General features: G+C 35.0%; 1 protein-coding gene and 1 pseudogene across 2 annotated transcripts in view; both read left to right on the forward strand.

Moving 5' to 3' along the window:
- The window catches only part of GRID2 (glutamate ionotropic receptor delta type subunit 2), a 1,244,993-nt gene that overhangs the window by 1,139,192 nt on the left and 78,230 nt on the right, over positions 1 to 27,571 (forward strand). The gene's annotated exons all lie outside the window — the stretch shown is intronic.
- On the forward strand, positions 20,106 to 23,352 carry LOC107195589 (annotated as a pseudogene).

Consider the following 27,571-nt stretch of genomic DNA (forward strand, 5'->3'; position numbering starts at 1 on the left):
TCAACCCTCCTCTCTCTCCTCTCTTCCCTCTCCTCTCTCCTCTCTCTCTCTTAACAGCATAGAATAGCATTAATCATAATCCTTGATTTATGATATATTTTCATTATGTGTCCATAAATGGTTACTCCTTGGATATAGTCTTTTTTTTCCCCTTGCACTGTTAACTATTAGAATATCTAGCTCTTTACTTTGTATTTTTATTTGGATTCAAAAAAAGAACATTAGACCATTTTATCTCCATCTTAATACTTCTTACACTCTACCTCTTATGTCCTGCCTCATGTTGGTAAGCCCCTTGAGTCCAGGCATATGTCTGTATGTCCCTAGTGCCTAACTTTATGGCAACATAGGGTAAGCATTCAATAAATGTTTGACAAATGAATAAAAGATCTAGGTAACATTTTGGTCATAGATCATTCTATTTATTGAAACTTAAATAAATTGGATACTTGATACTTGTGCTTGCTTGATACTAAAACAGTCTTCTATATTCTCTTATAATAATTTTTTTCTTTCTTGTTTTTTTCAATTTTTAATACAATGAATAATAAAAACTTAACTAAAAGAAAACGAATGTGCCATATGTCTACCTTTCTTTCCAACTCCCTGGTCTAAGGACTTTCATGCTTTCATTCCCACAGAGGAAGGCAGAAAATATTCTTTTAACATGAAAAGTGCCGTAATCCTTTATTCCCCAACCAGAATGAGGTACTTTACAAGTACTTTGTTTCCTTTTCAGGAAGAGAAAAACTCAGCCTACACTGATTGCCCAGTTAGCAGCTCCAAAATCAGTCAACAACTGGCTTAAGTTCTTCAGTTAGCTAGAAGGATCTCTTACATAGACAGATGCTTATAACTAGAAGTTAAATAAGCAATTAATTGTTTTCCCTTTAAACTTATAAAATTTATACAGTCCCTCAGTTCTAAGAGCAGGAGTGACATTATCAAGATACATTATCAAGTAAACATTAAGCAAAATGTGCTTATACATTAAACCAAATGGTATAGACAATAAATGCTGAATTTTTTTTTTAAAAAAAGGATATCAGTGAGGAGCTGAATAGAATATTTTATTAGACTTAAGCTAGAAGGAGACTCCAAGGATAAATGGAATTTGGATATGGAGACAGGTATAAGTTAGACATTCAGAAAAACGTGAGGAAATCAGAAAACAGTCATTGTGTGTTGAAAAGACAATAAGAAGGAACAACTTGACAGGAGAGAATATTGGCAGGGGGATATAGATAGAGAGGCTAAAATTGAATGTGATGTACCAGAGTATTGATAGCTGCTATTTATTAAGCATCTACTATGCTAAAAAAAATTGATATATTTGGTATAACGTTGGCCACAACTCCGTGAATTGGCATTTATTAATTGCGTTTTATAAATCTGAGGAAACTGAGACTCGGAGTTAATTATATTACCAAAGTTACACACTAATGACAAGTAGAACTAGTACTCAAATCCAGGTTGGAGCTCGTGACCTCACTTAGAACCCCATACCAGTTTTGCAGGGCTCTGAGGAGAAGAATATCTGGACAGAGCTTTATTTCAGTAGTCCAAGCTGTTGGGTTAGTGAAGAAAATGCTTAACTGAAGAAAACCATTTACAAAGCTGTTGTAATATTCCAGCTGTGAAGCAGTGGTAGTATTTTCAGGAAGAATGAGAGAAAAGATTAGAAAAAAGGTGCAATTCGAAAAGGAGTAGACAGGACTTGGTGGAAATCAGAGGAGTGCATGTAATCCAGGAACCTGAAAGGGAAAGGATGTCAGATTCAAATGGCCACAAACAGTCTTCTCTTTTCTTTTCCTTCCAACTTCCTTATTTTTCCTTCTTGTTCATTTACTATAACTTTTGCATCAGCTCAAAGGTAAATTCATCCTCAGGTAAAACCAACTGGAAAATATTTCTAGGAAAGCAATGATTATTAAAAAATAACAATATGATAATTCACTACCCAGTATGTATTTATTTCAAACAACCTTCCAGCTTACAGATTTTTGTTCCATAGTTGCTCAAATCACAGTCACATATCCCTAGTAGCATTGCCCATTCCCCCTCCCACATCAGATACTAATTTTTAATTACATATATATATATATATATAAACACATACACACACACACATGCGCACACCACTAAAACCACCTGGTTTCATTGCATCCACATTTTCTGTTTTAGACTATTATAACAAGATAGTTTATATGGGCATGTTTATATAAAACAAGAAAGGAAAATGTTTGAGGAGTCACGAAACAAAAGAAAGAGGACGTTGAAGGTTCACTTTCAAAGAGAGATGAGTAGAGTAAAATAATAGTATATATTTATGCATATATGTTTACTTAAAATAGTAATATATATTTTAACCTGTAAAGTGTTAAAGGAAATTATTTTCATATAATATACATATATTAAACAAGGATTAGCCTCTGGAAACCATTGAAAGGAATATACTATTTCTATTTCAAAGCAACCCCCTTTTAAAATGTTTGTTTTAAATTTAGAATTTTGAATTCAGGAAACTTTAATAAAAGAGAAAAATGAGGTATCTTATTTGTTATTTTTTCTATTTCCTGAATCCTCATGGAGATTTTTTTATGACTAATACCCTGTGGGCTTTACCCAGCACCCAGACTGCTGATTCTGGTGGAGAACCTAAGTAATTTACATTTGTTCAGTGTTGTATCTAAATAAATGGTAGTGGCGAATGCACAATGTAAATATATATATGCCTTACTGTTAAAATGTACAGCTGAAACATCAGATTTTGTTAACTACTGTCACCATAAAAAAATAAATAAATAAATTAAAATAAACAAATAAATGGTAATATAAGTACAGGTAGCAATATTTCCAGTATATAAATATTTCAAAAATATTTACCATAATGGCACTGTATGATTTGAGATAGTTTTATTAATATTGCAAAACAGTAGCCAAATTTTAAGGAAGTCACAAACTTTTAGTCTCAAGAAGTATGCAGTATTCCTACTGCTGAACATAAACCCAGCCATCAGACAGTGCAATCCTGTGGAGCAGATTTTGAAGTGTTACAAGCTTCTATTTTCTTTGTACTTACATTGTACAGCATTTGGGGAACACTTCTTCCAAGGTATAAGAGTATCCTTTATAAACAAGCATCGTTTAGATTTTTCTGAGGAAAGTACTGAAGTACTGAGAAAATAAATGACTAGTGCGAGGTGCAAAGCAGTATTTCAGCTGAATAATGAGCCCACAGCGTTGGACCAAGCTGTTTTGCAAGAAGCAAGTCTGATCAGCCTTTTTTAAAAATAAGATTTGTGATGTTTCTAGATCTCAGTAAGTATTGCCACACTAAAATAAAAGCAGTTGTTTTACAAAAAGCATATTTATTATACTGGCATAAATTAGATGTGACTAAAGGCTAAGTTTTTAACAAAACATTTCAGAATTTACAACTATATTTTTGCACATGAAAGTACATATACGTACACATGTGTGCACACACACTCGCATATACAGGAATCAATTATAAGCCTCTCTCAAAAATAATTTCATTATGCTTATATCACATTTTTTCATTCAAAACACCCATTTTATTCACCAGCCTTAGCCTCAAGACATTTTTTACTGTTTTAAAAATTCAGTCTCTTTTTAATGGGAAAATTTGATATCATTCAGGATAATCAAAGAATGTGCTACTCTTTTATATCGTAAGCATAGTAATAGCATAGGAATAAGCTAAATATCATAAGCATAGTAATAGCATAGGAATCTAAAATATCGTAAGCATAATAATAGCATAGGAATAAGCACATGGGCTCCAATGATATTTACGTTGATAGAAGAAACAACCATAAATATGAGACACGAATAAAACTTTGGCATGTATTTAGGTCACTCCCTAATATTACATATATGAAACTGAGAAGGGAAATTGGATGACCTGCCCGGAGTCTAACCCTTGGTCAGAACAGCCCAGGGGACCACGAGTTCAGGCTCCCAGTCCAGTGTTTCGCCCCTACTCCTTTATGCCAGTTCTTTTTAACAAATCAGTTTTTTTATCCTTAAAATTCCTAGTAAAATAAATGTTTTTCAGAATTAAATTTATATCTTTCATAAAGGAGTCAGGAGTATTAATGAGTAAATAGATTTAACAGAGTCATAAACATGACTAGAACATTCCTGTTTAAAAATTGTGATCACTTATAGATATACAGAAAAAATAGCACAAATATGAGATAGAGTGCTTTGGGTCACATTTTCCCTAACTTATAGAGAAACTATACTAAAGCCTAAAATAATGTAGGTGTCTTAACTACATTAAGTCATTTAATCTTAACAATAACCTTTCAAGGTTAATACTATGATTAGCCTCATCTTACAGACGAGGAAACAGCCACAGAAAAGATTAGCAGTTTTCAAAGGTCATAAAACTATTAAGTGGCAGACATAGGTTTGAACCCATCAGACACTATTTTACCCTAGTTCCTACTCTAAAAAGTCTAAGCACATGCACCAGTGTGCACCAATATAAAAAGCATCCAAATTGTCTTCATGCCTGCTCAGGTAGCTGCCTCCTCTCACATTAAAATGCTGATGGGTATTTTAGTTTACATGAAATTCAGATGACTTTCAGAAACTGAAACAGCATGCTAACAGTGAGAGTCCTCCTCCATTATGGTGAGGGAGCAGATCCATCTGAAATTGAATCTGTCTTGAATCAGCTGATCAGAAATAAACAATAAAAGTATTGAAAATTGAAAGCTGCGGAGGACACTAAAATTATTCCCTCTGTCTTCTCTTCCTTTGTTACAAATAAGACTGTACTTGACCAAAACTTTAATTCTTCCTTCATGACAGTTTTCATTCATCATGACTTTTTAATTGATAGAAATTCAAAATTGCCTCTTCTCTATCTCATTTCATAGTTCTTTGAGCATCTCAAAAATATTAGCATCATAATTGGTCAGATGGTTCACTCACATGTAAATACTTACTAACATGAAACAGAACCTACTATTTCTAGAACCAAATTATGGTAAAAATAGAAGATTTCCATATCACATAATATTTATAAGTCTGTACAGCCCAGAATGATATGTCTAACAGAGACATCAGTGATTTTTGTGTTAATTAACATAGTTCCTTGCTTTAGCACCAGCTTGAAAAAAAAAGATATAGACCTCAAAGTGTGAATTCGCTTTTTTCTTAATAATTCATTCTATAACTGTCATTTTATAAAGCTATTTAATTTGAAATAATGTTAGTAACTATTGAAAATGATTGAAATCCAACATGCTTTTATATTATTTACTATCGGCCTCAGAACATATATATAAAAATTTTGCCTTAGTGATAGTCTTACCAATGTTCCATGGAAAGACATGGAGGCATGATGGAAGGAGCCAGCAAGCTGAAAAAAAAAAAAATATGGTGGCTTTCTGCACTAATAAGGTTGTCAATCTTTTTCCAAGATAATATTTTCGGTAGCAAAGTTTTATTCTGATGATTTTTTATCAATTTTGTGGGGCATTTTTCCTGTTAATTAACGAAATCTATTATTCCCTGTAAAAGCCACCATGGCCTTTCTGGGCAGTCTCTCATATTCTCTGAGCTAATCAACATAATTTTACTATTGCGATTTTCTTTTTTTCTGTTTTTTTTGTTTGTTTGTTTGTTTTTTTAGCAACAGAAGCAATTTTCCAAACAAATTGCCTACCAAATGGAATATATTCAGTAAAGTGGCACTAAATACTCCATTAGGTTGATGAGGGAGAATAGACTGAAACCCAGGAACCCTGAGTATCAGATCAAGCTATGTGGACTTAAGCATGGGGAGTCATTTGAAGAATTTAGTAAAGACTAGCCATATCAGAGTATGCTCTTTGATCAGTCTAGAAAGAATCAATAGAATGAAAGAAATTGACTAGAAGGAAGACTACTAGTTAGGAAGCCATTGCTGTATTTATAATGTAAACTCCAAGAAGGTGGGGATTTTTGTCTACTTTATTCAGAGATGTATTCCAAGTACCTAGATGAAAGTCTACCACATAGAAGATCTTTGATGAATATTAGTTGAATGAATAGGTGAATGAATCACTTAGGAAAAGTGAAATATCCAAACTGAAATGAAGGCAATGGAAATAGAAGGAAAATACAACATACTGTAAAGGTAATGTTGACCACTGACTAGACACAGAGATGGGGAAAAGAAGATCTAAACATAATTTTGAAATCCTTAGCCTTGCTGTTTGAGAGACTGGGAAGTCATTCACAGAAAAGAAGCCAGGAGAGGAAAGTGGTTTCAGAGTGAAAGGGCAAATTTTCATCAAGGCATGTTGAGTTTGAGGTGCTGGAGGATAATGCATCCATATAGAGAAATGTAGAGACTATGGCAAACAGATGACAATGCAGGGTGGGCACTTGACAAGACCTGAAATGATGGATATAGACTTGGGCAAACTCTCCATTAAGATTATGAAAGCCAGAGACCTAGACCATGAAAAGGGCATAGAGAGAAAAAGGTTCATGTAAAAACTTATTTTCAAATGTCTCTTTTTTGATTTCCTCTTCTTTCTATTCCACAGTCACTACCTTAGCCCACTGTCTGGGAACACAATTATCCCTTTCTCTCCAAACCTATTCAAATCTTATGTATTCTGTGGGTTCCAGTTAATGACGCACCCTCAGCATAAGTCTTCCCTAACAAATTCAGCTCTCATTAAACCCTTAATTGTGTTTCTCTATTTCATCTCTGCATCACATACATTACTTTTTTGTTAATTAATTATGTCTTATGTTCATACCTTGACATCTCAAATAAATTCTAAATTCTTACTTAGCTTGCAAAGAATTGCAAAACCTATCTTATTCTTCCTTATCTTTCATAGTAAACACTTATTATATACCTAGTACTTAACAATAAATTCTTGTTAAGTAATGTTTGAGAGGAAAATGGATAATCCTGTTCTCACATGTGATTACAAAGGAAAGCAATTTACTAGAGAATAGGATTCATGTTTGTTTAGTTGATCAACAAATATTTGTTGAACAACTACTTCATGTGCGATACTATTCTATTTTCCTAGAGATAAAATATTGAACATGATTGACAAGGTTATTGCTTCCCTGGAGCTTACATTATACTAGAGAGCTGGAAGAAGAAACATACAATAAAATAAGAAAACAAATAAGTAGAATAGTTTCATACTGGAAAACATGAAGAAAATATAACTGGGGCAGAGAATAAAGATGGATCAGTGTGGAGGTGGGTCACAAAAGACCTTTCTGAGGTTACGATCTTGAATGTAAAATTTGGAGGAAGAGTATTTTATTCACAGGCAACAACAAATTTAAAAACTCTAAAGTGAGAACCAACTTGGAGTGTTTTAAAAATGTCAAGGAGTTTGGTATGTCTAGAGTAAACAAACTGAGAGAAATGTGAAAACAAACCCTAAAGAGAGTAGCATGAAAGGAAATTAAAGAGTTAGTTGAGCCCAGCTGTATTGTAGAATATTTAAAAACATGGTAAAGACTACAGATATTTTTCTAATAACAAAGGTAAGCCACTGAAAATTTTTAAAATATTTATTATCTCTGGCTTTAAAGCAGAGAAAACAATATAGTAAGATGGAAGGAGGGCAGTAGAGGCAGTGAGCAGGAATAAATGTAGGTAGGTAAATTAGGAAGCTATAGCAACAGTCCATGGAAGCTTGGTCTAGGGTGGTATAACTGAAATGGGGAAAAGTGACAGGTTCTAGTCTATTATAACTGTAAAACTGATAGGACTGGCAAATGATATGGATATGATAGATGAGGAAAACAGAGTAATCAGGAAAACTTCCTCTTCTGAACAAATAAGTAGATAGTGGCTCCATAAACTGAGATGATCAAGCATGAGCCAGAAATAGGTTAAGAGCCAGGGGGATTAAGACTCTAGCATTGGGTTTGGTAGTGTGACATTTTTATAAGATAGGAACTCAGATATATAAATATGAAATTTAAGAGAAAAGACAAAATAATAAAAATTATATTTTGATAGGTAGAAGGTACTAGTTATAAAAGATGTATGTACTGGTTTGAGGACTTTGGGCTTGATGATTTTAGAGATTACTTCAATAGTAATTAAAAAGAGATGCTTAAACGATTTGAGATATCCACTAACATGGGAGTGTGGGGATAGAAGCAGAAAGAAAATAGACACATTTTATAAAAATCCTAAAGTCTAGTAATGAGAATAACAAAGGATTTAGTTATATGCTTTTGACTGTAAGAAAAGAAACTCCAGAATAATTTCCTTAAGGAAAGAAATTTAACTCACATAGTTAGATATCTTAGAGGTAAATGTCTTCAGGGTTGGGCGATTTAGTGGTTCAACAAAGACAGCATTCTCAAGGACCTCGATTCTGTTCATATTTCCACTCTTCCATCCTTGGTGAGTGGATAAGACTGTCCTCAAGGTGACCTGCCTAGGGATAGAAGGATGTTTATAGCAGCAATAGGGGCAATGTGCTTCCTTGTTTTCATTCAGGAGAAGAGAATGAGAAATCTTTCCTTTCAAGCATGAATATAAATCTGTCCCTTCAGCTTAATTAGTTCATCCTAGGTTGTATATTTATTCCTGGACTCTGTAGATCCCCACAAGAACATACACTCATAGCTTAGACAGTCTATCTAATGGGATGGAAGAGATGTTGAAGAGTCAATTATAATGTCCCATACAAGTCTGAAAGAAGAATTAACAGCTATTAGAGAATATATAAGAAACAAAGGAAAAAGAATAAACAGCTATAATACCCATAATGATATTATCATTTATTGCACATTTGTTTTGTGCTACCCATGCTTCTAAAGGTTTTCCATGGACCAACTCCTTTAATATTCACAGCATTCCAAGAGATAGGTGCTATAATCATTCCATATTATAGTAAAGAAACCTGACACGTAGTGTTGTTAACTGTTCAAGCTATAGTTAATAAATGGCTAAACTAGGATTTGGACCCTGACTCCAGAGGTCATGCCCTTAACCAGTATGCACTGGTTAAAGTTTGAAAATAGAAAGATGATACCATATATTCAACTGGAAAATTGTAAATAGGAGCACAAGAATGGGAGCAGTATGGAAAGGAAGAGTATGGTTTGTTTCGCACATGTTGAATTTGTAGTGACACCAAAAGGTCTATCTGAACCCTATTGAAAGTATGAGACAGAAGATTGCATAAGATGAAGGAGAGATATATAGATTCAGAATTTAACAATACAAAGTAACAAGGTGGAAAAAAAATCAAGAGAAAATATGTGCAGGCAAAAGAGAGCCAAGCCCCAAGGACTGATATTAGAGGAAAGAGAGGAAGAGGCAGGTCACCTTGAGGACAGTCTTATCCACTCACCAAGGATGGAAGAGTGGAAATATGAACAGAATCGAGGTCCTTGAGAATGCTGTCTTTGTTGAACCACTAAATCGCCCAACCCTGAAGACATTTACCTCTAAGATATCTAACTATGTGAGTTAAATTTCTTTCCTTAAGGAAATTATTCTGGAGTTTCTTTTCTTACAGTCAAAAGCATATAAAGAAGTGACTGGAAAAGTACATAAAAAGTAATGACAGTAAATTATGCAATCTTTATATCCTCAGGATCTAGAGCAATTCTTGTAACAGAGTTGGTGCTTGATAGCTATTTCTTACATAAACACATGAACTGCTTCTCCAAGACAGCTTCAGCTATGCCTGTGGTTGACTCTAACACAGAGGTTCTAAAACTTTAGCAAGCATCAGTATCACCCAGTGGGCCTGTTAAAACACAGCCCCAGAGTTTCTGATTCAGTGGGTATACCTAACTTGCATTTCTAACAAGTTCCAGGTGAGGTTTATGCTGTTGATTTAGAGTCTACACAGTGAGAACCACTGCTCGATATAGTTGTCTTTGCTATTTACTATTCTCATTCTCTGCCTTGCATCTTTTTATCTGCTTCTTTACTCTTTTCTTCCTTTTTAAAAAAATATTTTGACAAGGCCTAACATTGTGCCAGCTAAAGAAGAAATATGGAATCCAGCACAAGCTTTACAAATCAGGGCAAAAAAGAGTGGATTTAAATTGAAAGTAAAAATTTCGAAAACTGGCACCTGCCATGCATACTAAGCCTCCAGCAAGTTATCTCAATTTTTACCACATAATGGACTGAGGATTGCAGAAAACAAAAAGAGAATGAATAGTCAAGCACTTTTTAAGGCACTGCAAGATATGTTTACTATTCTCATATTTTCATATTGGCCAAAGCAATTTGCATGGGCAAGCTTAGGGTCGGTGTGTTCCAGGACTACATAATAGCATGGACAAATTGAAGCCATTACTGCTACTGCAACTATCATTCTGTAGTAGATACCATCTGGATTGTTTCCAGCTTTTTTTTTCCCATTATGAATAAAGCTACTATAAACATCCATAAATAAATAAATAAATAAATAAATAAATAGGATTGAACTAAATGGCCTATGGAGTCTTTCTGAATAAAGCTTATAAACATCCATAAATAAATAAATAAATAAATAAATAAATAAATAAATAAATAAATAAATAATTTTTTATCTTTATATTCAATCCTGTACAGATTATTCCCACTCTACTACCTCATTTAATGCTTGCAAAATATTATTAAGGGAAGGATTATTGTACCTATTTTATAGATTAAGAAAGCAAAGTTTAGAAAGCATAAGGATAAAATACTTTGGAATTGAATCTATACACCTAAATTATACAGTGGGCTGTATTATACAATTTCACTTATTTAATTTCTTCCACCTCGTCAACCACAAGCTCTTCTTCTGCAACCAACATCACTTTTCCTAACTGGTGTATTGATCATATCATACTATTTTTCAAATCCTTTTGTGATTGTTCTTTTTGTCTCTGTAGAATCCTTCTTATTAATCAGCTGGTTTCTTTATAACTTGATCTAGTATCTCCAGTTTTTTGCCTACAGGAATTTAACAAAATGATATTAACTGCTGTGTTGGAGAAAAGTCTTCCAGATTCGACTAAGCCTGTCTCCTGTTTGCAAATTATACTTATTCCAGCAAAGTGTCATATTTGTTTTCTTTTATAAGAAAAATAATTCCTTGAAAGTAGAAACTTTGTCTCATATAGTCACTAAATGTTATCTGGTTTCTATGAAGAGTTATGAAAAAGTTACTAATAAAATAAGAAATGTTTTGCTTAAAGAAAGAAACAAGTTTCCTAGTATATCCCCAAGGCTATATTACTAGTGTTTCCCCGTGCATCACATCATGAAGTGTATAGATCCCTTGTTAACTTAAAATCACAAATTCGTAGACTCTTGAAACTAAAAAAGTGATAAATTATCATCTGGTTTACAGCCATCTTTATTCAGGTCACTGTGAGGAAACAAAGTCCCTGACAGATGAGATAATGTGCCATGGTGGTATAGTTGCATCTGGCAGTTTAGATTACAGAAAATTCCAGACTTCCCTGCAGCCAGTCATGTGAACTTCCTTCTACCCCATAAAGTGATAATTCTAAAATTATAATCTAGCTCCAAAACTTTAAGATAATATGTACATTTTGAATCAGGCACGATGAAGGCAAAAAGAAAAACAGAAGAGAGAAAATGGATCCTACAAGGTTCTACCTACCTAGCCTCTCCCCACCTCCCCCGACTTATCTTGTATACTCTCTTCCCCACTCAGTAACTGCATTCCAAGTGAGGGGCCTAGTCCTGATGTCTGCTTTTGCCTCCAGGCTCCTACTCAACTCAGCTCAGTTTAAATATCCTGCCCAAAAGGTGAAATCCAGTCACTTTTATTGCCAACTTCCAATGCCTTTTCACAGACAGATACCAGCTCTGAGGAGACATCCACCAGCCCATTGTGAACTGAAATAAATAGATGATTGATATAGATAGATGATAGATAGATAGATGATAGATAGATAGATAGATAGATAGATAGATAGATAGATAGATAGATGGATGATAGATAGATAATGACAATGTAGTCAGATGTTAACTCAGTGAACTCAGTTTAAAGGACTCTTTCATTCTGAGATTATATCCATCTTTTGTTTGGAGATAATTAAATGTCTTTTCATTAGGAAATGAGCAGTTTTTTCAATGTCCTTACTTAACAAAATAAACATTGAGCAACCTATGTCAAATCTTCTAAATTTTTTTCCTGAAATCTAAAAGTCTTGGAATTGTATATCTCTTATTCAAAATTACTGTGGAGAAGTAGCAGCGAGGAGAAGGGACAAAAACATAATACATATGTAAGCAACTTGCTATACCAGACTCTCTGTCTTATTTCCTTTTTTTTTTTTAAGTAACTCCAGTGAAACACTGGAGTTTGTAAGCTGATGCTGCTGACTCTGCTTTCACATTCCTTACATTTAAAAAAAAAAAAAAAAAAGTCCTTTGGGATGGTTTATGCAAAATTCTGTGTCCTACTTGAAAGGGAAGAACTTTTTTGACCTTCAGTGCATGTAGAAAAATGTAAAAAATAAATGAGAAATGTATCCAGTTCAAAGAGAAGCTTTTAAAAAGATCTTCAAGCAAAGCTTTTCTGTGTTATCATTGATTAAAATAAAAAGAGTAACAAACTGAAAGCTTTAAAAGGAATTGTCCCTTGAAACCTTTTATATACATACTGCAAAACAATTCCATTCTGAAACAAAGCTTACTGAATACAAAATGATTAGACTCTGTCTTATTCAGATATGAAGGTGACCATTTGAGGTCTCAAATAGCTATTGTGACCACCATCTGTAAAATCATTTCTCTGAAAATTGGCTACCCCTGGAATACAGATTCTGCATAATCTAACAAAAGATGGTAGGAAAATCCCTTTAGGAAAGATTTAAATAATGGGCCATTGCATACCACCTTCAGAGTTTCTCACATCCTCTGCCAACATTGAAAATCCATCTTAACCCTGACAGTAGATAACCAATTTATGTCTCAAAATGTTCCTTTTCTTCTCCACCAAAAATGACCTGTGCACACCACCAGTTTTTCAGGCAGCTCAAGGGAGTCATTCTTTTGATAACACAGGATTTAAAATTCAGAACTGTGGACCTGCACAGGAAGAGTTCCAAAAGGATTTGGTCACTTGGTATCTTGTACTCTACATAACAAATCGGCTCCACAATGAAACACCTGGTGCAGAGCATTTCTAAATTCTTAAGCTTTCCTTTCTTTTATATTTTTACTCTTGGAAATCCATGTAACTGATGTTAAGCAGAGCAGGTAATGTGAGACCTTGCATTATCTCAGTATTCCCATTTGTATGCCTATTTTGATGTAGTCACAGTACAGGGTTAATATGAAAAATAAGTTTAAAAATTCAATAAAATTTTTATAGTAAACCTAAAAGGAAAATTTATATAGAAACCAGTGGAATCAGCCATATGTAGTATCCTTAACATGTTTCCAGCTAGCGTAAATTGATAGGAAAAGAGAAGGAAAAAAACACACAAACTAGTAATACTTCATCCCATTCAACAAGTACTGATTAACCACCTATTACACGCCAGACACTATGCTAGACAGTAGATTTACAGCTGTGAATTATGCACATTCCCAGCCTCCATGCTGCTTACTCTGTAGGAGGAAAGGTAAACGTGTGACGGGACTATTTTCTGTTCAGTGTGATATGTGCTCTGGGAGCACAGGGAATCAGCCTAGAACTCAGGTGAGAAGTATAAAGAAGGCTTCCTAGTGGAGCGGAACTGAACAGACAATTTAAAGAGCAATTGAAGTTGATTGATGTTATGGGCTGAATTGTGTCCCCCAAAATCATATGTTGAAGTCTCAACCCATAGTACCTCAAAATGTGACTGTATTTGGAGGTAGGATCTTGAAAGAGGTAATTAAGTTAAAATGAAGTTATTAGGGTGGGTCCTAATTAAATATGACTGCTGTCCTTATAAGAAGATTAAGTTAGGACACAGATACATTGAGAGGGAAAATCAGATGGAGACACAGAGAGAAGATGGCCACATATAAGCCAAAAAGAGAGGTGTTAGAAGAAACCAATCCTGCTGATCCCTTAATCTAGAACGTCTAGCTTCCAGAACTATAAGAAAACAAATTCCTGTTGTTCAAGCCACCCAGTCTGTCATACTTTTTTATGTCAGCCCTAGAAGACTAATATAGTTGATGAAGTAAAGTACATTCTAAATAAAAAGAACAAGAGGAAAAGGCACCACATGGATCTGAGTGTGGATCAGGGAGTAGCAGCAAATGAGCCTAGGCTGATGTACAGTAGTGCAGCAGAGAACCCAGGCCTCCTTCATGAGGGCCCAAGATGCCTGGCCAAAGTTCAGACTTCAGCCTGAGGGTGTTAGGGTACCATCAGAAGATTTTTAAATGAGATTAGATATAAAAAAGCTTACATTTTATAATATTCACTCGGCCTGCAGTGTTGATTATTAATTATCTGGGAGCAAGACTCACCAACCAGAAATTTATTACAATAATTCTGATGAGAGATGATAATGATCTAAAATACAGTGAAAGTGAGGGTGGGAGAGTGAACTTGAGACAGGAAAGAATAAGCGGAAAAAACAAACAAACAAGAAATTATAGGACAAAGTATAAAACATTGTTAGAACAATCTCTGAGCCTTCGCCACACTGTCACATTTTCACCCCAGTGATACTCTTCTCAAAGTAGTTACATTTATAATGGCAGAGAAGGCAAATTCCATTTTTATTAGTTAATATATTTGGCAACATCTCCTAAGGCACCTGCCAACACCAGTGTTTCTCAGGCTTGTACTCTTGAACTCTGAGACCGGAAAACACTAAATTTATTCACACTTCTAAAAAGAACATGGATTGAGGCATACTCTGCAATACCTATATTTATAACACTGCCCAGAGTGTTCTATTTTATATGTGTGAAAATTGCCAACAAAATACTCACAAATCCTCTTACCTTGTACCTCCAGCCTTGACATCCCTGTGGAAGAATAAACCGCCTTCCAAATATAGGCACCTAAGAGAAAGAAGTGGGGGAGGAAGAGAGAGGAGAGAGATAAAATGGAGGGAAAAAAAGAGAGAGAGATTGTTTTTCCCCGACTAGTTTCACTGCTTAGCCAGTCTCTTTCTCTGAACAACCTACTTTTGGTGCAAAAGAATGTGGATCCCCTCTTAGATGAGAGTCCAGTACCTACTGAAACCAATACGAAGTCAACATGTCAGATTTTATTAGGAGTTCTACGCACAGTTAAGCAGGAGTTAGCAAGAAATATATAAAATCACTGTGTTTCACACATGCGAAAACTTTATTTGCCATCTATGCAATATTCAAATATTAGAAGGATTTATTTTTATTATCCCTTTCTTCGCTCCTTTTTAAATGCCAGTAAGCTTTTCAAAAATAAGGACAGATTTTAGCAAATTGCTAGTCAAGATTTATTTTTATTTTCTGAGTGTTTCTTAATAAGTGGATTTATCGTAGCCCAGATGTCTGTCCAGTAGCCAACCTTTTCATGTCCTATGTTTAATGAGTATGTCCTCTCTCTTATCATATCTCCCAACTGCCCTTAGTGTCTTTATCTTCCTAAATACTGTGTGACTTCCCAAACCAGAAAATTTTTAAGGGAACATCACTTCATTGTGCTTCCTGCAGAAGCCAAAGCACATAGAAAAATGATAAAGCTCTGGCCCCTGCTTTATTCATAAAACACTTTGCAAAGTGCATTTCGTAATTTGCCATTGTAACTAACCACTGGCACCTAGAGCTTTCAGGACTGAGTTCTAACACTGTATTTAGTTCATTCTTTGACTGCTCAGCTAAAACTTCCATTTGTATGCATTTATTCCGCTTCACACATTATGTTATCAGTCACTTTCAATATTTCAAAGTCACAGCAGGCTTTTTCTGACATACATTTGTCAGAATGAACTGCCTTGATTGCTATTATTACAGACTACAGTGCCTGAGTAAGGGTAAAAAGCATATGTAGTACCAGAATATTGAAATTGCCTGATAAAACAATAGATACAAAAGAATAAAAATAGAATAAATGCATATAAATGGTGCTTTAAAAAACCAGCAAAAATGTAGAATTACAAAATAGGCATGTAGAATTCAAGAAACCATGAAGAAAAATGTAATAAAAAATTTTTTTTGAGAGAAGATAAGGAGCCAATTGAAAATTCCAGTGCCCCAATGTCAGCAAAAAAAAAAAGTGGATATTACATACTCCCTTTCCAGTAATCAGGGATTTAAATAGGCTCTACTAATAGATGCTGTCATTGAATGTTAGCATGAAATCAACTAGTGAACAACAAAGAACATAATAAAAACTCATGCTTTGACCAAAAATACACTTAATGAAAACCACGAGGAACTAACCAGAACTCCAGATTCCTTTTTTATTATTATTATTATTCTTGGTAGACTACTGAGCATGACACCCAACAGAATATCTGTGTCCCATTTGCCTGCTCTTTATTACTCTACATGTTGACCTTAATCATCCTTCAGAACTACACACTGGAGAAGAACCAAGAAACTGATTATAGAATCAGAGAATACGAGTGTCTGTAAGGATGGATCTCCTAGAGAATTTCTTAAATTTCAAGTCTTGCATAAACATAAGATAAGAAAATTAAGTTAGACAAAAATTAGTATGTCAGATCTCTTTTCAAAAGTAAATTAAGAGGGAGGTAGATGGGGTAAAAGGGGTTAAATATATGGTGACAGAAATAAATCTAACATGGAAGGTGAAATTTAAAAAATAAATAAATAGAAAGAAAAAAGAAAAAAGAATAAAAATGGCAGTCCTTTAAAAAATAAAGTAAATTAATAAAATACAGAAACCTAAAGTGTTTGTATTAAAGTTAAAGTGAGAATAACAGAAAAAGCTAAGTTGTATTGCTCTTTTCTTTGGGGCATGTATGTAACTTTATGAATTTAACTTAGCTCATATATTTAACATATTTTTATAAAGCAATATTCAAGAAATTATGGTGGATGTAGAAAACCTCTATCTAACAGATCCACAGTTTGGAAACCCAAAATTAGAAGAAATTATCAAGTCCCTTTCTCTCCAAAAAAAAGCCAAAAGATCTAGGTCAAATACTTGCTAGCTCTTTTTCCAGAAATAAGATTTAATTCCTTCTAAAGAAATTAGGTTTAATCCAAACGTTATTTAAAGCCTTGAAATTAAGGATTGCTATTTGAATTATGCTTTACTCCTTAAAATGAAATGTTAAAATCACATTTGGAAACTTTAGGCAAATTATTCTAAGTGTCTCGTTATCTCAACTACTCATCATTATGAGCTTGTTACCAATATTAATAGTTTTGTTGTTTATTGACTTTTCATTGACCATCTATTAGCAAAATTCTATATTTACAGACAGAAACGTCATTATGGTGAAATATACACAGATAGAGTTCAGAAAATATTTAGAAAATTTTGAGAAATATCTTTAGAGTATAATTTCAATATTTATAAATAAGTTTTCTATTAAAAGAACACCTTGTAGAATACTAAATTAAGTCTCAAGATTTTTAAGTTAAAAAATCATGACTCAAAAGGTATGCAGAATGTATCATAAAACATTTTAAGCATATGTTATCTTCATTCTACTCAAGTAAATTTAAAATATTTATGATTTTGTTAAAATATCAATTTTATTTCACATTAATAAAAATAATTGTTTCTAGGAGTCAGTTCTTTCTGAGGAAAAAAAAGAATGTTTAATAAATCAGTCGTTATTCTTGTGAATGCTTTTCTTCCTAATTAATGTGTTAGAGGGGATAAATATATCCTAACTATGTGGAAATGATTAAAATGCATTTTCCATTGAAGAATTAATATTTTCAATCTTAATTATATTCCACAGTCTATAGAAATATTAAAAATAAGAAGTTTCTAAAAGTGTGAAGACTAGGGGACACAAAAAAACTGCTAAAATGTATTAAGTAATTTGTATTAATTATACTATCTTTGAAAAATGATAATGTCATCTTAGAACTATTACAGATGATTATATCTAAGTTACTAAATAAATTAAAGTGGGTCTGTTCATCAACATGTAAGTACCTTTATCAAATAAATCAAAGTATGTACAGAGTGAGATTACACAGTAGAAATTTTAAGAAATCACTAATTAACAGAGAATTGAGATTTTTAGCTGATTTACCTATACAAAATTTAATTACTCATCTGCATACACACATCACACTTTACACAAACTCATACACTCTTCTTCACAGACACACTTACTTACTCACACTCACTACATTCCATACTCTCACATGCATTCCCCTTTCCATATTTGATTCATAATTACCATACCCAAAAGGACTACAGTGACAAGGAGAGCCGATTAATTCTAGCTGTTATTTCAGTAAAAATATTCTATATGAAATTCAGTTTTTCTTGGACCTGTTTACACTGTCCACTGTTTCAGAAAAGCTCATATGATCATTTCTTCGTTTGGTTAGTTTTGAAGGTGTGATTATTCTCATAGATGTTTTACTGCTCCAGGGGGAGAAAGGTATCATCAGTATATTATCAGTTGGTGTGCTTTGAATCTGTGGTATGTAGAGAAGTCTGGCATCTGAGTAACTCTATCTAGGGTAGTATACTTGATAATACCTATTTAAGGATGAGAAATTCTTCTTCAGCTAGCCCTAAATTTGGGTAATATTTTGTTCATATTCTTTTCCCTTTCCATTTGTATTTTCTTATAATTCTATGCTTATATTTCTTTCTTGTTTGAATATTAGTAGGAACTCTTGGCATATCTTTATAGTAATTATAGTATACTTTAACATGTTTAGAATATTGTATATCATATGTAATTTTACCTAGGACATTGTACATGTTTTTACAGATTTCAAATGAATGCTGACTTTAAACTATAGATCACCCAAATGACTTCGAACTACTGTTATAGATGAAGAGTTCCTGTCAACCATAAAAATTGTATCTACTATAAATATTCCATCATAGTATTACTTGGTTTGGTAGGACATAAATGCCTTCCACCATAATGCATTTCCTAGATATAAATATATATATATACTCTTTGATTCAGCCATACAATCAAAGGCTCAAGCCAGATTTAAGGAAAAAATTGATCCCTCTACTTCTAATCACTTCTGCCCCAACTTCAGAGAACTCATATTCAGAACATGGGTTCTTATTTGTTTGTTTGTTTTCTGTGGTTGAGTTCTTATTCAAAATGTTCTACTTAAGTCTCTCCTTGGGGGACTATGTGGAAGCTGCATTGAGGGCAGAAATCTATAGCTGGATTGCCTAAGGTACAAATTTCTTGTAGAACCTAATACAGCTGCCTATTTACTTTTGGAGGCAATCAGGATGTTCATTAGTAATTGAGTTGAAGCAAAGAGGAACTTTATTTGTACCCAGTCAGTGACCTGGATCGTTTTCAGAATGAGTATTGAGCTGAAATGGACCATTCATTTCTACTTCCATTGGGATTCTGTACAAAAAAAGGTTATTGCTTTTACCTTCTTCTACTAAAAGAAATGGGGATTTTCAGGAGCAGAAAACAAAGCTTTATGCTTGTCATTTGTATCTTAGGGTAATATTTTTATGAGATTTTTGATCACACTTAGAGCATGATATAAACCCTATATTTTGGGCTACCTGTTAGACTGATTTCAATATCTTCAGTTAGGTAATTAAAATATGATGACTGTACACTATAGTAAATCAAAGGTTTCAGAAGTGGAGAAAGAAGATAAAAATTAATAGATAAGTCTGGAGCATAGTCAATAGAAGTTAAGATAAAATTACAGAAACTTTGGTAGTTATTGAAGTGGTATTTTTATTTAGTATTGAAATAATACAGCTTTAATCATTTTAATAGCAAAATCCTATATAGGGCATACAATAGCCAGGCACTATTCTAAGAACTTTACATATATTATCATTTTCATCCTCACAACTACTCTGTTTGCAGATGGGAAAAACAACAACAACAACAACAATAACAACTAGAGATTACAAAAAGGTTAAGTGACTTGCCCAAGATCACACGAATAACAAGTGATGGTTCTGATATTTAAGCCTCAATAGTCTAAATTCCCTGATCTGAACCACTGGAGAGCTGGTGAAATGGGCCACCAAAATTATACTGCCTTCAGATTTGAGTTGCCTCCGGGGAAAGAATTAGTCATAAGGGATGAGGATGCTCAGCTGAATAACAATGTCCTCATCATCAGAGGGCAAGGGTAATTTTAGTATTTCATCATGCTCCAGTGAATTTTTAAAATAAAAATCCGAACAGAGCAACTGAAATAATTATTTTACCCAAAATTTGTGCAACAATTTGAGAGCACATGTAAACAAAACCTTGCAACCAGATAACCGGGAACAGCACAATGGATAAGGTATTTTCTACACTTCTATGGAGAACCCAGGGCACTGGAGCATGCATTAAAAGGAAGGACTCTAAACAGGCATAAGACAAAGAGAGCCCGCCTAGCCTCAGTAGCATCCCTAGCGGCAGGGGACAATCTTGCACAGCAACTAGCAGCAATGACAGTAACAGTATGGTGAAAGAGCACATTTATCAGACTTCCAAGGTCTGAAGGCCTTGGGATTAGGAGAAAAATACCATGAACTGGAAAACTATTGAAAAAGGGCTCCATGGCTGCCCAAAATCCAGGAGGTCATGGAAAACTATCACAAGTGATTCCCAAAACTAATCGAAAGAAACCTTAAAGAGGCTGGAGGTCCAACACTTATGGGTGGAGATGAGACGGATGAATACTGTTTGTATCCAAAATTGTCATCACATCTACTTCCCTTGTGGATACAAGCTGGAAAAAAAGATTACATACTCATCCAAAAACCAATGATCTTTTCTGTACATTTGGGGGATATAGTCATCATATCATATATAATTAAAAAGTATTATACACACTGAAACTCAGTTTGCCAAATAGAAAGTCCTGAAATTAAAAGAGAAAACTTTAATTTGATAGATGACATGCCTTAAAAAGGAGTGATGAATGGAAGGTTATATTCCACTTTTTGGACTTTAGATTTTAAATTTTGCCATAAATTTCTATGCACTAGATGATTGGCAGGCTAGAATAAGTAAGTCATCAGGAGGAGAAGATATAATGACGATTTAGTGCGGACCTAAACATAACTGAGTCATCAGTTGAAACTTCAATTTCTTTCTGTTTCCTTTAGATTTTAAATTAGATTTCACTGTTAAGAGGACTCAGTACTAGGGAAGTAAGAGCTAATTCTCAAATTGAAAACCCTATCAAGATAGAAGATTTGACTCTTTAGTACCATATGATTTTAAATTAAGCTTTTAATGGCCTCTTTTCATAATAGACTCTCTAATATACTAAAAAATAGCTTTAATATATGACTCATTATTTACATTTACAATACTAGTATTGTTACGATAATAGTGTCAAAAATAAAGCACTATCAGTGATTCTTTATTCTGATCCAGAGTTGAAGTTATTTCTAAATAAAAATATTGAGGACTCTGGAATAGAGTTGAATTTTAAAACATTATCCATAGGAATTATTTCTAACAAAGAATATTCTCGTGTGAAAAATAGGGGAGGGGGGAATCCTGTATTCCTAGCTACATTTACTCAGTATTTTATGTCAGTTAGAATGCTATCTCAGTCAAAATACCTCCTATGTATGTAAAATTATGGTTATTTCTAAAATTATACTGCTTTTTTTCTTCAAGTGAAACCACATTTAAATGGTGTTATTTTGACTTGCCAGTAGACACATAGTCACATAAAGTTTTATTTTACAAGACAGTGCTCAAAGTTGGCAAAAATAACATTTTATATAATTTTTTACTGAGAGAACAAAAAGTAAGAGGGACACTAATTTAAGTCGTTATTTGTGCATTAGAAATAATTGCAGACTAAATAACTTATTATTTTGGTTGAGGCTTCTATCAAGAAATATGAGAGATATTATTGGATAGACAAGTATATATGCACTCATCTCAAAACTTATAAGCAAAAGTTTTAATAAGATATTTTAAGAATCAAATTAAAAAATTATGATTTTGTTGGAGAAGAGAGTGGCCTTCTCCTCTCCCCACTGTGGCATGTGCTCGTCCACTGATATCAGTACACTCCACCAACGGGGAATCATCTGGCAAAAATGTCACTCTGCCCGCTGTGTTCAAGACTCCCATTCAACCAGATATTGTGAATTTCATTTCACACAGCTTGAGCAAAAACAATAGACAGTCCCATGCTGTCTGAATTAGCAGGTCATCAAACCATTGCTGAGTCGGGGGGATACTGGCAGAGCTGCGGCTTGAATTCCCAGAGTTCCAGGCGGTGGGACTCATTGCTCTGGCCAGGGTGCTTTGGGCAATATGTGCCGTGGGCGCTGCATGTTTGCACCAACGAAAATCTGCCACTGTGGCACCTCAGAGTAAACACAACACAGAAGCGAGATGCCATCTGTTCTGCCCTGGCTGCCTCAGCCTTACCAGCACTGCTCGTGTCTAAAGGTCATCATATTGAGGACGTTCTTGAACTTCCTGTGGTGGTTGAAGATAAAGCTGAAGGCTGCAAGAAGACCAAGGAAGCTGTTTTGCTTCTTAAGAAACTTAAGGCCTGGAATGATATCAAAAAAGTCTATTCCTCTTAGCAAATGAGAGCTGGCCAGGGCAAAATGAGAAACCAATGTTGTATCCAGCATAGGGGACCTTGTATCATCTATAATGAGGACAACGGCATCATTAAAGCCTACAGAAACATCCCTGGAGTTACTCTGCTTAATATAAGCAAACCGAACATTTTGAAACTTGCTCCTGGTGGCATATGGGCTGTTTCTGCATTTGGACTGAAAGCATTTTTTTGTAAGTTAGATGACCTTTATGGCAGAGAGCTGCCTCCTTCAAGATAACTACAACCTTCCCATGCACAAGATGCTCAAAACAGACTTTAGCAGAATCCTGAAAGTCCATAGATCCAAAGAGCTCTCCAAGCACCATGCAAGAAGACGTATCCCAGAGTCCTAAAGAAGAATCCACTGAAAAACCTGAGAATTCTGTTGAAGCTAAACCCATATGAAAAGACCATGCTCTGGAACACTGTTCTTCACCAGGTCAAGAATACAATCTCTGGGTGGATAAAGCAGCAGCAATACTAGAAGCCAAATCAGCTAAGAAGGGGGTTCCAGGAAAGAAGCTTTGTGGTAGGGAAGAAAGAAAAGAAGGCTGTTGGCATTACCAAGCAGGGAAAGCCTCTGGAGGGGAAAAAAACAGGCTGCAGCTACCAAGATACCAGCAGCTGAAAAGAAGCCCGCAGAAAAGAAACCCACGACAGAAGAAAAGTAGCCTGCAGCAATAAATTGAAATTAGTTTATTCTGTAAAGGTCAAATCACTTTGAACAGCTAATTTTGAATAAAAACCCAATCAAAGAGTCAGTGAGAAATATGAAAAAAATATATATGATTTTGTCAAGAATTGTGAAGGGTCTGAGGTTTTATCCTACTTGCATGCTCTCAAGTTAGCCTGCCACAGTTTCATAGATGCTGGTAGAAGACATTGAATCAGAAGTGAAGGACTTTATTCCCTGAGAAAGCAGCATGAATGAGCATCATGTTTTCACTGCTTCTCTTTGCCTCCAGGTCTAATGGAGCTAAGGCAGAGGCAGACCCATTTGGATCCTGCTCACAAAATGGGTTTAGAAAACCTGCCCAAACTTTTCCCAAGAGGGAGACATTGTCTTTATTATCCAGTCAGAAAAAAATCAGCTATTGGAACCAGAAGAAGGTATTACCTGTGTCTCCCAAAGCTGTTTGATAAACCAGCAGTCCCCAACCTTTTTGGCACCAGGGACCCATGCTTCTGTCAGAATCTAATGCCTGATGATCTGAGGTGGAGCTGAGGCAGTGATGCTAGCTCTGGGGAGCAGCTGCAAACACAGATGAAGCTTCACTCGCTGGCCTGCTGCTCACCTCCTGTTGTAAGGCCCAGCTCCTAACAGGTCACGAACCAGTACCAGTCTTCATCTTGGGGGTTGGGGAACACTGTGACAAAAATCCTTGAAAAGAATTTAGGATAAAAGGTGTCACAAGACATGTAGAAACAAAGTGGAGAATTACCCCTCAAAAAAATATGGTATTGGAGAATTCACTAACTCACTGAAATTTATTTGTAAGCCTAAAATCAATACTGACAGCAGTTATAGTCATTTGCAGACAAGCACAGCATGGCAAAAATTTGAGTTGCCTGACATTCAAGTCCCCAGCTAAGGCCAAATAAGGGGACTTGCTGCCACCTTGTTTCAGTTCTCCTGGAGTTTAACAAGTATTCTTATTATAGTCTACTAAGGGTCATGTTTTTGCATTTTTGTGCACTTGTTTTTGATGATTTTGCTATTTAAAATGGCCCTGAATACTACCAAAGTATTGTCTACTATTCCTAAATGCAAAAAGGCTGTGCTGTGGTGTGTCTTACAGAGAAACTGTGTATGTTAGATAAGTTTCATTCAGGCTTATGTTATAGTGCTGTTGGCCATGCATTCAAAGTTAGTAAATCAAAAATATATATTAAACAAAATGCCTTTAAACAGAAACAGCCATAAAGCAAGGTTATATATTGATCTGTTTATGAAAATGTTGTTACCAGAGACTCACAGGAACCTAACCCTAAATTTCCCCTCAGAACAATGATTCGGTATTCACTAATGCGGTGTATGAGGCAACTTTATGAAACATCACTATTGTGAATAAAGAGAATCAACCGTACAGGCAGCCACAGATGGCAGAACCCTCCTTTCACTCTTGTTCTCTTACAGCCTATCCTCAGTGAAACAGCAAAAGTTATCCTTTCAAAACTTAAGTGTGATCATGGCTCAGCTCTGTTCAGAATTCTCCAATGACTTTCCCCTTTTAGAATCAAACGCAAAGTTATCTCAGTGTTCCTCCAGCGTCTGGGCTGCCCACCTTGCCTCTGTGGCCTGTGGCCTCAGCTTCTTCCACTCTCCCCCTGGAGCTCATTCTGCTCCAGCCACCTTGGCTTCCTTGTTGTTTAAGGAACGCTCAAGGCAGGTTCTTGCCTCAAGACTTCTGTACTTATTTTTCCTCTGTCTAAAAAGCTCTCGGTATTTTTCCAAATATCTATAGGACTCACTCCCTTATCTCTTTCAGGTCTTTGTGAAAATGTTGCCATCACTGGTCAACCTACTTAAGTTGCAAGCAAGCCTGTCCCTCTCAATCCCAGTACCTCCCAATCCCCTTCCACTTCCACCATCAGACATAATATAAATATTAAATATGTGTTTGTTTATCTACATCCTTCCCACAATATGCAGAGATTATTGTCTGTTTTATTCATGGTAGCATACCCAGAACCTAGAACAGTGCCTGCCTCATAATAGATTTTTAACAAGTATTTGTTAAGTAATGAAATAAAAAATCTCTTGGAGTTTTCAGTGGCTGTCTTTTTTTGCAACAGGGTAAGCTCTACCTTACTCTGCTCATGAGGAAACTCCTGACAACATTTCTTCAAAAACAGATAGATAAACACTGGGAAACAAAGAGCTCAAAGATCTTGCTCGGGCTCAGCAAGGTTAGAAAGCTAATTGGGGAAAGGTAGCAGAGAGTTTTCAGCTGTCTTGAAAAGAAAGGAATGGCAAATCTCTTTATTGACAAGAATGTTTTTAATAGCATGAGAGTTGATATTAGACTATCAAAATGATTTTTTAAAATCCGTACCCACTCACCAAAGTGCTGTTGTCTCTACAATTTCATCTAATAGTATGAAATCTAAATTAATCCCTTATGGACAAAAAAAAGTGCTTTTTCTTTAGAAAACAAAACAGTTAGAGTCTAGCCAAGCCGCCTACAAAACACGAACTGTTTCATTTAACTAACTGAGAACACACAGCTTGTTTAATTCCTAAATAAAGAAGCAATCTCCATTAATGAAAGGCAGGTCTCTTACAAGCATGTTTCTCTCTGAACCTAAAACAGGTATCAAGAGAACTTGTGTTCATGTTGCCACAGATAGTCCCAGATAAATGGAGCAAGTACCAGGCCAACTTTGAAACAGATGGTTTGGTTTGCTTTTAACTCTAATTCTGAGTTTTATCATCAGATGATTTCCTCATGCTATTGTAATCCAAATTTCTCCAGACTCACCAGTTGGAGAGTGCAAATAAGGCCACATTATTCTATAAGAACTTCAAATGCACTGGCTCATACCCTACAGAATATCAGGCCTCCAGCCTCCCTTCAATGTTGCACAAAGTTATTATATGAGTTTCTTTATGCAGGTTATTTTGGGTGCTCATAAAGAGTCCTCCCAAGATTTTCCATCTGCCAATGTCCTCCCGAACCACTTGAGGGTGGCATTCTGGCTGCCAAAGCTCAACCATAAAAACACACATCCACATCAAACATGCAAATCTCTGAGAGCCAATGCAGAGCCAATTTTCCCACCCACATTCCTCACTATGCTGGAGCCCAAGTGAGAATGCTACTCTCCTGAGCTAGGTCACCCTTGGACGCTTTGTAAGAGTAGCACTTCTGTGTGCCTCTACTGGCAACTTCTCTGTGTAAAAGGCTCAAACGGGAATGCATTTTGACAGACACAGGAGCATACATACATACATACATATGTACATACATACATACATGTATTTAAATATAATATGACCCCTGGTAAGAGCCATAAGGTATAGACAAAGCACTATTGGAATATAAAGGAGATAAAAGACTCCGCAAAGGAATGCTTCATGATGAAAGGGGCATTTATGTTTCAGCCTACAGATAATCTATACATATCATCATTCTTATTATTTAATTCATAGCTAGAAAGTCCCTTTCCTCAGTTTCCCTGATTCCCATATTACAAGAAGGCAATCTAAAACTAATGTATTAGTGGACTCACCTGAATAATTTTTCATATGAAAAGTACTTACATATGGTGTCTCACTGAGAAGGTTTGAGAGATTGCTTTGGTCTATGCTATGTGGAATAATCTTTTTCATACATCAGTTGGTTTAAAAAATATTTCTGCTCAGAAATAGCCTGGTTTTATGGAACCTGCATTCTAATGCTATACAGGGCACTAATCCAAGGTAAGGAAATAAATGGGTAGAGTAAGGTATGGATCAACGGTTAATAATATATATATAGTGGTCAAGGAGACTCTCAAATTAAGTGACGTGAGAGCAGAAACCTGAAGGTGGTGAAGGAGTGAGCCATGCAGTTATCTGGGACAGAGGGACTAGCAATGCAAAAGCCCTGAAGTGGGTGTGATTAGCATGCTCAAGGAACAGCAAAGACATAGAGCACAGTGAGCAAGAAGAGAAGTGGTCAGAGTTGAAGTCGAGAGGTAGCCCAGGGCTACTTCACATACAACTTTATAAACCAATGTCAGGACTTTGCTTTTTAATTTTTTTTTTTACTGAGATAGAATTGATATATAACACTATATTAGTTTCAGGCGTACAACATAATGATTTGATATTTGTATATATTGTAAAATGATCACCACAATAAATCTAGTTAATATCCATCACCATACATAGTTAGAAAAACTTTTTTTCTTGTGATGAGAATT

This window comes from Pteropus alecto, unplaced genomic scaffold (assembly GCF_000325575.1).
Source record: "Pteropus alecto unplaced genomic scaffold, ASM32557v1 scaffold63, whole genome shotgun sequence".
NCBI lineage: Eukaryota > Metazoa > Chordata > Mammalia > Chiroptera > Pteropodidae > Pteropus > Pteropus alecto.